General features: G+C 38.0%; 2 pseudogenes; both read left to right on the forward strand.

The window, feature by feature from the left end:
- Positions 1-4364: 4364 nt before the first annotated feature.
- On the forward strand, positions 4365-4484 carry LOC134971276 (5S ribosomal RNA; annotated as a pseudogene).
- A 4703-nt stretch (positions 4485-9187) lies between these two features.
- On the forward strand, positions 9188-9307 carry LOC134971278 (5S ribosomal RNA; annotated as a pseudogene).
- Positions 9308-13210: the final 3903 nt, after the last annotated feature.

The raw sequence follows: 13210 nt of genomic DNA on the forward strand, positions 1-13210 counted from the left end.
ATGCACTATACTGGAGAAATATAACTTATGTCTCCAATCACGGACCTCACAAACATGGCCGCCGAGTGTAACTTTCTATGAACTGATCCTCTCAAAGATGGCCGCCGCAATGAAATTCCACATAATGCTGTTCGATCTCTAAAGCGTCCACAGCCGCGGGCGCATGCGCAGTCGGATACCGGAAGTGGGGCGGAAATGACGCGACGGACGAAAACCGGAAGTGGGGCGACAAAGAACCGCCGGAGCCTCTACACACGAATCTTAACAGTTTTTAAACACCAAACCTGCCTTACGAACATTGCCTTAGCATCATGTATATTTATACCAGCAAATAAAATCATAGTTATGTAAAATATAGAATTTTTTACCTATTTCATATTATCATGAAATAATTAACAGGAAGTGATGTCATAAGTGATGTGAGACTAGTATTAGTATAAATAGAAGCTTAGTCTCATTCTGCCTTTACCCCTTGATGAAGTCTAAGTGACGAAACGCGTTGGGCTATCTGGCAGTGACCTCATACCAAGTTAAGTTAAATTGTTTTATATCTTTTAACTGGTATTTATAGCATTGTGTTTATTGTTTTTATCCCATTTTTTAAGAATTGTTGCTGCTTAAATTTTAGAGATTTTATATAATTAATTTGTCTGTTTTAGTGTTTAAATAAACATCACCCCCCTTTTTTAAACAATTTCTAGATCTGGTTACTCATTTTAGATACGATTTTAAATCCACAATTTCTGAACTATTTTTAAGACACCGACGGTCGCTATATCCCCCACCCCCCTGTGTGCATTACTCGCTGTTTCAGGGAACTACCATCCCTGTGTTTTCTGGGGGACAGCTGACGCCCTGTGCTAATTCCTAGGGAGTGTCGTTAATTCTTAAGTGGACTTTAGATTATTTGGTGTTGTACACAAGTGGCGCAATAAACTCTCCCCTATTTTTTGAAATCATTTGGTATTAATTTTTATCTGCTGCCTGGTGCACTACAACCCATTTTTTAATATGTGGAGAAACTCAGATCGCGCAACCAAGAGACAAAACTGGTGCCAAAAGATATTTAATGAGAAACAACAATCTAGTGAACCCCCCCCACCTGGTGACTTAGATGAATTATTTTGGGGCATAGAGAGACTCCTCACCAAAGAAGTTAAAGCATGGTGGGATATAAAGGGTCTAGAGCATTACATCTCAGTTGACAGCATTCCAAGAGGGCTTAGACTTCTAAAACAACCAACATTTGGCAACTTAGATGCAGCCTTCTTGGAAAAATGGGATAAAACATTACACAATTGTTCCATTGACCTAATGAAATTGCTGATTGATGAGAAGAAGAACTCCCTCTTAGAATTAGAGAAGAACATCAAATGCAAAGAAAGTGAACTTGAACCCTTTAAAGATAAAGAAGATTACAAGATTAATGAAAAGGTCTTATACAGAAAAATGGAACACATAGAAGAAGAGGTCACAAAAAATAAGGAGAAAAATTTCACAGGGACAAAATGGATTACGAACAAGGCAAAATTAAAAACTGGAGCAGGTTTGGAAATATGAACCAACAAACGAATGAAAATAAGAGACAATACTGGAAAACCGTACCAACTAAAGGCAAACCACTACGGAATACAGATACACCATCTCCAACACTAAAGATACAAAACAGATTCACAGCACTACAGAGACTTCACTCTAAAAGTGATCAGACTTTTTTAGCCCAAAGAACAGGAACACGACCAAAAGAAGGCCCAAGAAATCCCCTGAAGGAAGATGTACATCACGCTTCACCTCTCAAAAGAAGATATACAGAAGAAGAGGAAAACGGGGCAGTAGGAGGGAACGAGAACAAAAAAAGAACAATTTAATGACGAAACCTGCAAATAAAGAGAATGGAATTTTTACTTTATCAAAACATAAACTATCGGAACCAGAAAAATCCCTACTGAATAAAGGTTTGACGTTTGCACCCACAGGGGGTCTCAATAAATTTGAGACCTTCATTGATCTAAACAAGTTCATCAGAAAACTGACACTTAAAAGACATTTCCTGAGGAAAGAGGATGCGGTGATCAGCAATTATGAAAACCAGTCGAAATCAGGTCTAAAACCAACCTCAAAATTTTACCCATTGGAGTCAAAGGGGAGTAACGTGAGCATTTTTTACGAACTGGTTAAGAAAGACCTATGTGAGACCAACTTAGAGAAGATAAAAGAGAAGAACACCACGAACCGGGAGAGTGAGGCGTTAAAAAAGCTACAGAAAAATAAGGGAATTGTGATAAAACAAGCTGATAAAGGGGGGGGCCTGGTTATCATGGACCGTGAGAAATATACAAATGAAGCATTGAGATTATTGGGAGATGATGTCTCGTACACTAAACTGTCTGGCGACCCCAAAGATGCATTCGTCGGAGAACTAAGAACATTGCTAGTACACGGTCTACGTAATGAGATAATTACAAAGGAGGAATTCCAATTTTTAATGAAATCAGACCCCACCACCCCTATTTTTTACTTCTTACCAAAAATACATAAGAACTTGACTAACCCACCCGGAAGACCTATCGTGGCAGGTATTGACTCGCTTACATCAAACCTATCAGAATACGTCGATGTCTTCTTAAAACCCTATGTGAAAGAGCTGCCTTCGTACTTAAAAGACACTACAGCTGTGTTGAACTCCCTGAAAGACTTTGAATGGAAAGATGACTATAAGTGGGTAACAATAGATGTGCAGTCACTGTACACTTGCATAGACCATAAGAAAGGTGTAACAGCATGCAAAGAATATATGGAAACCGATACTTCACTTACAGCCATCCACAAAGATTTTTTATGTGACGTCATGTATTTTATTCTTCAGCATAATTATTTTAAGTTTTTAGATCAGTTTTATCTACAACGCTGTGGGACTGCAATGGGTACGATTTTTGCACCGAGTTTCGCTAATCTTTTTATGGGTAGCTGGGAGAAGAATTTTATCTATGGTAACCATGATTTTAAGAACCATATTATCTTTTATCGTCGGTACATAGACGACATTTTAATTGTCTGGGACGGCACTGAAGATCAGTTTTATAAATTCATGGACTTCCTAAGTACTAACGAGATGAATCTCATGTTCACTTCTAAACTCAACAAAGATTCTATTGAATTTCTCGATGTGATTCTAACAGGAAATGGAGAAAAAGTTGAAACTAAGAATTACATTAAACAGGTTGATACAAATAGCTACCTGCATTATAAGAGTAACCACCTGAAAAGGTGGAAAAACAATATTCCCTTTTCTCAATTTAGTAGAATAAAGAGAAATTGTAGTAACCAGGAAGAATGTGACACCCAAATAGAGAAATACAAAGAAAGATTCAAGAACAAAGAATACCCAGCTACCATCGTGGAAGAAGCGGCTCTCAAAGCAAGAGCTCTAGAGAGATCAACCCTGTTAGAATACAAACCTAAAAAAACCAAGAAAGAATCCGTTCCTTTTATCACCACCTTCAATCGTCATGAGAAAACCATTAGAGACTCTCTTAACAATAACTGGGGAATTCTATTAATGGACCCTGTTCTCAAAGACATACTACCTCCTCGCCCAGAAATCGTCTTCAGAAAATCAAAAAATCTAAAAGATATCCTAGCCCCCAGTATGCTACACAAGGAATCTGAACAAGAACCAAAAATGCCAAGATGCACAGGTTCCTTTAAATGTGGCCGATGCAACATTTGCAGGTACCTACACCCAGTAAGGAAAACATTCTCGGATGCAGAAAAGAAGGAGGAATACAAAATCAAGGACTTCATAAACTGCAACACACAATCTGTGATTTATTTATTAGAATGTGACTGTGGGAAACAATATGTAGGTAAAACAAAGAGACCCCTGAAAATAAGGATACAGGAACATGTTCGCAATATAAAAAATAAAATGGAAAATCACGCAGTATCCAAACACTTCAACCTTGAACACAATTCCAATCCGGAGGCACTAACGTTTAAAGCAATTGAACTCGTGAAACTGGGAGAAAGGGGTGGCGACCTGGCTAATAAACTCTCACGCAGAGAAATGTTCTGGATTTTCCAACTACAAACACTCCATCCGAAGGGATTTAACGATTATTACGAAATCGCTCCTTTCCTGTGAAAACTACAGTCGGTGAATCATCATGGTTAGACTATTCTCCTTCCCTTCCCTCCCCTCCTCCCCCTCCCCCCCCCACCTCCACCCCCCCCCCCTTCACTCACAACCCCCCCCCCCCCAGCTCAACCATCCTATTCCCATCCTACACTATTCCCGTTTGATAAATATTAGCCTATGGCGGTATTGATATATTGAGATTGACACATGTACGGTAAACAGCGATTATTACAGTCAGACCACACTGGAAAGGCCCAATCTCGTCCGATCTTGGAAGCAAAGCAGTGTCGGGCCTGATCAGTACCAGACTAGGGAGACCATCTGGGAATATCAGGTACTGTAACCAAACTGACTATAAAATAGCCTACATAAGCGTGTCAGTATAATATATCACACTGTCTGCATCCTAATACTTTAAATTTGCACTTAGCACCTAATACCATATACTAATTCTAATATGCACCTTGCACATCACACATACCTTTATATATTTTATATATATATTTTTTTTATATATTTTTATTTTACTCATAGATGTTTATATATTTATATATTTATGTTTATATATTTATATACTTATGTGGGTCTATATGTTTATACATTCTCTATATATTCACTACAGTAAGTTTTAATTCATTAGAAGAGTAGCTATAATGACTAATCCCCGTTTTTTTATCTATTTCTATGCACTATACTGGAGAAATATAACTTATGTCTCCAATCACGGACCTCACAAACATGGCCGCCGAGTGTAACTTTCTATGAACTGATCCTCTCAAAGATGGCCGCCGCAATGAAATTCCACATAATGCTGTTCGATCTCTAAAGCGTCCACAGCCGCGGGCGCATGCGCAGTCGGATACCGGAAGTGGGGCGGAAATGACGCGACGGACGAAAACCGGAAGTGGGGCGACAAAGAACCGCCGGAGCCTCTACACACGAATCTTAACAGTTTTTAAACACCAAACCTGCCTTACGAACATTGCCTTAGCATCATGTATATTTATACCAGCAAATAAAATCATAGTTATGTAAAATATAGAATTTTTTACCTATTTCATATTATCATGAAATAATTAACAGGAAGTGATGTCATAAGTGATGTGAGACTAGTATTAGTATAAATAGAAGCTTAGTCTCATTCTGCCTTTACCCCTTGATGAAGTCTAAGTGACGAAACGCGTTGGGCTATCTGGCAGTGACCTCATACCAAGTTAAGTTAAATTGTTTTATATCTTTTAACTGGTATTTATAGCATTGTGTTTATTGTTTTTATCCCATTTTTTAAGAATTGTTGCTGCTTAAATTTTAGAGATTTTATATAATTAATTTGTCTGTTTTAGTGTTTAAATAAACATCACCCCCCTTTTTTAAACAATTTCTAGATCTGGTTACTCATTTTAGATACGATTTTAAATCCACAATTTCTGAACTATTTTTAAGACACCGACGGTCGCTATATCCCCCACCCCCCTGTGTGCATTACTCGCTGTTTCAGGGAACTACCATCCCTGTGTTTTCTGGGGGACAGCTGACGCCCTGTGCTAATTCCTAGGGAGTGTCGTTAATTCTTAAGTGGACTTTAGATTATTTGGTGTTGTACACAAGTGGCGCAATAAACTCTCCCCTATTTTTTGAAATCATTTGGTATTAATTTTTATCTGCTGCCTGGTGCACTACAACCCATTTTTTAATATGTGGAGAAACTCAGATCGCGCAACCAAGAGACAAAACTGGTGCCAAAAGATATTTAATGAGAAACAACAATCTAGTGAACCCCCCCCACCTGGTGACTTAGATGAATTATTTTGGGGCATAGAGAGACTCCTCACCAAAGAAGTTAAAGCATGGTGGGATATAAAGGGTCTAGAGCATTACATCTCAGTTGACAGAATTCCAAGAGGGCTTAGACTTCTAAAACAACCAACATTTGGCAACTTAGATGCAGCCTTCTTGGAAAAATGGGATAAAACATTACACAATTGTTCCATTGACCTAATGAAATTGCTGATTGATGAGAAGAAGAACTCCCTCTTAGAATTAGAGAAGAACATCAAATGCAAAGAAAGTGAACTTGAACCCTTTAAAGATAAAGAAGATTACAAGATTAATGAAAAGGTCTTATACAGAAAAATGGAGCACATAGAAGAAGAGGTCACAAAAAATAAGGAGAAAAAATTTCTCAGGGACAAAATGGATTACGAACAAGGCAAAATTAAAAACTGGAGCAGGTTTGGAAATATGAACCAACAAACGAATGAAAATAAGAGACAATACTGGAAAACCGTACCAACTAAAGGCAAACCACTACGGAATACAGATACACCATCTCCAACACTAAAGATACAAAACAGATTCACAGCACTACAGAGACTTCACTCTAAAAGTGATCAGACTTTTTTAGCCCAAAGAACAGGAACACGACCAAAAGAAGGCCCAAGAAATCCCCTGAAGGAAGATGTACATCACGCTTCACCTCTCAAAAGAAGATATACAGAAGAAGAGGAAAACGGGGCAGTAGGAGGGAACGAGAACAAAAAAAGAACAATTTAATGACGAAACCTGCAAATAAAGAGAATGGAATTTTTAATTTATCAAAACATAAACTATCGGAACCAGAAAAATCCCTACTGAATAAAGGTTTGACGTTTGCACCCACAGGGGGTCTCAATAAATTTGAGACCTTCATTGATCTAAACAAGTTCATCAGAAAACTGACACTTAAAAGACATTTCCTGAGGAAAGAGGATGCGGTGATCAGCAATTATGAAAACCAGTCGAAATCAGGTCTAAAACCAACCTCAAAATTTTACCCATTGGAGTCAAAGGGGAGTAACGTGAGCATTTTTTACGAACTGGTTAAGAAAGACCTATGTGAGACCAACTTAGAGAAGATAAAAGAGAAGAACACCACGAACCGGGAGAGTGAGGCGTTAAAAAAGCTACAGAAAAATAAGGGAATTGTGATAAAACAAGCTGATAAAGGGGGGGGCCTGGTTATCATGGACCGTGAGAAATATACAAATGAAGCATTGAGATTATTGGGAGATGATGTCTCGTACACTAAACTGTCTGGCGACCCCAAAGATGCATTCGTCGGAGAACTAAGAACATTGCTAGTACACGGTCTACGTAATGAGATAATTACAAAGGAGGAATTCCAATTTTTAATGAAATCAGACCCCACCACCCCTATTTTTTACTTCTTACCAAAAATACATAAGAACTTGACTAACCCACCCGGAAGACCTATCGTGGCAGGTATTGACTCGCTTACATCAAACCTATCAGAATACGTCGATGTCTTCTTAAAACCCTATGTGAAAGAGCTGCCTTCGTACTTAAAAGACACTACAGCTGTGTTGAACTCCCTGAAAGACTTTGAATGGAAAGATGACTATAAGTGGGTAACAATAGATGTGCAGTCACTGTACACTTGCATAGACCATAAGAAAGGTGTAACAGCATGCAAAGAATATATGGAAACCGATACTTCACTTACAGCCATCCACAAAGATTTTTTATGTGACGTCATGTATTTTATTCTTCAGCATAATTATTTTAAGTTTTTAGATCAGTTTTATCTACAACGCTGTGGGACTGCAATGGGTACGATTTTTGCACCGAGTTTCGCTAATCTTTTTATGGGTAGCTGGGAGAAGAATTTTATCTATGGTAACCATGATTTTAAGAACCATATTATCTTTTATCGTCGGTACATAGACGACATTTTAATTGTCTGGGACGGCACTGAAGATCAGTTTTATAAATTCATGGACTTCCTAAGTACTAACGAGATGAATCTCATGTTCACTTCTAAACTCAACAAAGATTCTATTGAATTTCTCGATGTGATTCTAACAGGAAATGGAGAAAAAGTTGAAACTAAGAATTACATTAAACAGGTTGATACAAATAGCTACCTGCATTATAAGAGTAACCACCTGAAAAGGTGGAAAAACAATATTCCCTTTTCTCAATTTAGTAGAATAAAGAGAAATTGTAGTAACCAGGAAGAATGTGACACCCAAATAGAGAAATACAAAGAAAGATTCAAGAACAAAGAATACCCAGCTACCATCGTGGAAGAAGCGGCTCTCAAAGCAAGAGCTCTAGAGAGATCAACCCTGTTAGAATACAAACCTAAAAAAACCAAGAAAGAATCCGTTCCTTTTATCACCACCTTCAATCGTCATGAGAAAACCATTAGAGACTCTCTTAACAATAACTGGGGAATTCTATTAATGGACCCTGTTCTCAAAGACATACTACCTCCTCGCCCAGAAATCGTCTTCAGAAAATCAAAAAATCTAAAAGATATCCTAGCCCCCAGTATGCTACACAAGGAATCTGAACAAGAACCAAAAATGCCAAGATGCACAGGTTCCTTTAAATGTGGCCGATGCAACATTTGCAGGTACCTACACCCAGTAAGGAAAACATTCTCGGATGCAGAAAAGAAGGAGGAATACAAAATCAAGGACTTCATAAACTGCAACACACAATCTGTGATTTATTTATTAGAATGTGACTGTGGGAAACAATATGTAGGTAAAACAAAGAGACCCCTGAAAATAAGGATACAGGAACATGTTCGCAATATAAAAAATAAAATGGAAAATCACGCAGTATCCAAACACTTCAACCTTGAACACAATTCCAATCCGGAGGCACTAACGTTTAAAGCAATTGAACTCGTGAAACTGGGAGAAAGGGGTGGCGACCTGGCTAATAAACTCTCACGCAGAGAAATGTTCTGGATTTTCCAACTACAAACACTCCATCCGAAGGGATTTAACGATTATTACGAAATCGCTCCTTTCCTGTGAAAACTACAGTCGGTGAATCATCATGGTTAGACTATTCTCCTTCCCTTCCCTCCCCTCCTCCCCCTCCCCCCCCCCCACCTCCACCCCCCCCCTCACTCACAACCCCCCCCCCCCCCAGCTCAACCATCCTATTCCCATCCTACACTATTCCCGTTTGATAAATATTAGCCTATGGCGGTATTGATATATTGAGATTGACACATGTACGGTAAACAGCGATTATTACAGTCAGACCACACTGGAAAGGCCCAATCTCGTCCGATCTTGGAAGCAAAGCAGTGTCGGGCCTGATCAGTACCAGACTAGGGAGACCATCTGGGAATATCAGGTACTGTAACCAAACTGACAATAAAATAGCCTACATAAGCGTGTCAGTATAATATATCACACTGTCTGCATCCTAATACTTTAAATTTGCACTTAGCACCTAATACCATATACTAATTCTAATATGCACCTTGCACATCACACATACCTTTATATATTTTATATATATATTTTTTTTATATATTTTTATTTTACTCATAGATGTTTATATATTTATATATTTATGTTTATATATTTATATACTTATGTGGGTCTATATGTTTATACATTCTCTATATATTCACTACAGTAAGTTTTAATTCATTAGAAGAGTAGCTATAATGACTAATCCCCGTTTTTTTATCTATTTCTATGCACTATACTGGAGAAATATAACTTATGTCTCCAATCACGGACCTCACAAACATGGCCGCCGAGTGTAACTTTCTATGAACTGATCCTCTCAAAGATGGCCGCCGCAATGAAATTCCACATAATGCTGTTCGATCTCTAAAGCGTCCACAGCCGCGGGCGCATGCGCAGTCGGATACCGGAAGTGGGGCGGAAATGACGCGACGGACGAAAACCGGAAGTGGGGCGACAAAGAACCGCCGGAGCCTCTACACACGAATCTTAACAGTTTTTAAACACCAAACCTGCCTTACGAACATTGCCTTAGCATCATGTATATTTATACCAGCAAATAAAATCATAGTTATGTAAAATATAGAATTTTTTACCTATTTCATATTATCATGAAATAATTAACAGGAAGTGATGTCATAAGTGATGTGAGACTAGTATTAGTATAAATAGAAGCTTAGTCTCATTCTGCCTTTACCCCTTGATGAAGTCTAAGTGACGAAACGCGTTGGGCTATCTGGCAGTGACCTCATACCAAGTTAAGTTAAATTGTTTTATATCTTTTAACTGGTATTTATAGCATTGTGTTTATTGTTTTTATCCCATTTTTTAAGAATTGTTGCTGCTTAAATTTTAGAGATTTTATATAATTAATTTGTCTGTTTTAGTGTTTAAATAAACATCACCCCCCTTTTTTAAACAATTTCTAGATCTGGTTACTCATTTTAGATACGATTTTAAATCCACAATTTCTGAACTATTTTTAAGACACCGACGGTCGCTATATCCCCCACCCCCCTGTGTGCATTACTCGCTGTTTCAGGGAACTACCATCCCTGTGTTTTCTGGGGGACAGCTGACGCCCTGTGCTAATTCCTAGGGAGTGTCGTTAATTCTTAAGTGGACTTTAGATTATTTGGTGTTGTACACAAGTGGCGCAATAAACTCTCCCCTATTTTTTGAAATCATTTGGTATTAATTTTTATCTGCTGCCTGGTGCACTACAACCCATTTTTTAATATGTGGAGAAACTCAGATCGCGCAACCAAGAGACAAAACTGGTGCCAAAAGATATTTAATGAGAAACAACAATCTAGTGAACCCCCCCCACCTGGTGACTTAGATGAATTATTTTGGGGCATAGAGAGACTCCTCACCAAAGAAGTTAAAGCATGGTGGGATATAAAGGGTCTAGAGCATTACATCTCAGTTGACAGAATTCCAAGAGGGCTTAGACTTCTAAAACAACCAACATTTGGCAACTTAGATGCAGCCTTCTTGGAAAAATGGGATAAAACATTACACAATTGTTCCATTGACCTAATGAAATTGCTGATTGATGAGAAGAAGAACTCCCTCTTAGAATTAGAGAAGAACATCAAATGCAAAGAAAGTGAACTTGAACCCTTTAAAGATAAAGAAGATTACAAGATTAATGAAAAGGTCTTATACAGAAAAATGGAACACATAGAAGAAGAGGTCACAAAAAATAAGGAGAAAAAATTTCTCAGGGACAAAATGGATTACGAACAAGGCAAAATTAAAAACTGGAGCAGGTTTGGAAATATGAACCAACAAACGAATGAAAATAAGAGACAATACTGGAAAACCGTACCAACTAAAGGCAAACCACTACGGAATACAGATACACCATCTCCAACACTAAAGATACAAAACAGATTCACAGCACTACAGAGACTTCACTCTAAAAGTGATCAGACTTTTTTAGCCCAAAGAACAGGAACACGACCAAAAGAAGGCCCAAGAAATCCCCTGAAGGAAGATGTACATCATGCTTCACCTCTCAAAAGAAGATATACAGAAGAAGAGGAAAACGGGGCAGTAAGAGGGAACGAGAACAAAAAAAGAACAATTTAATGACGAAACCTGCAAATAAAGAGAATGGAATTTTTAATTTATCAAAACATAAACTATCGGAACCAGAAAAATCCCTACTGAATAAAGGTTTGACGTTTGCACCCACAGGGGGTCTCAATAAATTTGAGACCTTCATTGATCTAAACAAGTTCATCAGAAAACTGACACTTAAAAGACATTTCCTGAGGAAAGAGGATGCGGTGATCAGCAATTATGAAAACCAGTCGAAATCAGGTCTAAAACCAACCTCAAAATTTTACCCATTGGAGTCAAAGGGGAGTAACGTGAGCATTTTTTACGAACTGGTTAAGAAAGACCTATGTGAGACCAACTTAGAGAAGATAAAAGAGAAGAACACCACGAACCGGGAGAGTGAGGCGTTAAAAAAGCTACAGAAAAATAAGGGAATTGTGATAAAACAAGCTGATAAAGGGGGGGGCCTGGTTATCATGGACCGTGAGAAATATACAAATGAAGCATTGAGATTATTGGGAGATGATGTCTCGTACACTAAACTGTCTGGCGACCCCAAAGATGCATTCGTCGGAGAACTAAGAACATTGCTAGTACACGGTCTACGTAATGAGATAATTACAAAGGAGGAATTCCAATTTTTAATGAAATCAGACCCCACCACCCCTATTTTTTACTTCTTACCAAAAATACATAAGAACTTGACTAACCCACCCGGAAGACCTATCGTGGCAGGTATTGACTCGCTTACATCAAACCTATCAGAATACGTCGATGTCTTCTTAAAACCCTATGTGAAAGAGCTGCCTTCGTACTTAAAAGACACTACAGCTGTGTTGAACTCCCTGAAAGACTTTGAATGGAAAGATGACTATAAGTGGGTAACAATAGATGTGCAGTCACTGTACACTTGCATAGACCATAAGAAAGGTGTAACAGCATGCAAAGAATATATGGAAACCGATACTTCACTTACAGCCATCCACAAATATTTTTTTATGTGACGTCATGTATTTTATTCTTCAGCATAATTATTTTAAGTTTTTAGATCAGTTTTATCTACAACGCTGTGGGACTGCAATGGGTACGATTTTTGCACCGAGTTTCGCTAATCTTTTTATGGGTAGCTGGGAGAAGAATTTTATCTATGGTAACCATGATTTTAAGAACCATATTATCTTTTATCGTCGGTACATAGACGACATTTTAATTGTCTGGGACGGCACTGAAGATCAGTTTTATAAATTCATGGACTTCCTAAGTACTAACGAGATGAATCTCATGTTCACTTCTAAACTCAACAAAGATTCTATTGAATTTCTCGATGTGATTCTAACAGGAAATGGAGAAAAAGTTGAAACTAATAATTACATTAAACAGGTTGATACAAATAGCTACCTGCATTATAAGAGTAACCACCTGAAAAGGTGGAAAAACAATATTCCCTTTTCTCAATTTAGTAGAATAAAGAGAAATTGTAGTAACCAGGAAGAATGTGACACCCAAATAGAGAAATACAAAGAAAGATTCAAGAACAAAGAATACCCAGCTACCATCGTGGAAGAAGCGGCTCTCAAAGCAAGAGCTCTAGAGAGATCAACCCTGTTAGAATACAAACCTAAAAAAACCAAGAAAGAATCCGTTCCTTTTATCACCACCTTCAATCGTCATGAGAAAACCATTAGAGACTCTCTTAACAATAACTGGGGAATTCTATTAATGG

The sequence above is a fragment of the Pseudophryne corroboree genome, chromosome 11 (genome assembly GCF_028390025.1).
Source record: "Pseudophryne corroboree isolate aPseCor3 chromosome 11, aPseCor3.hap2, whole genome shotgun sequence".
Taxonomy (NCBI): Eukaryota; Metazoa; Chordata; class Amphibia; order Anura; family Myobatrachidae; genus Pseudophryne; species Pseudophryne corroboree.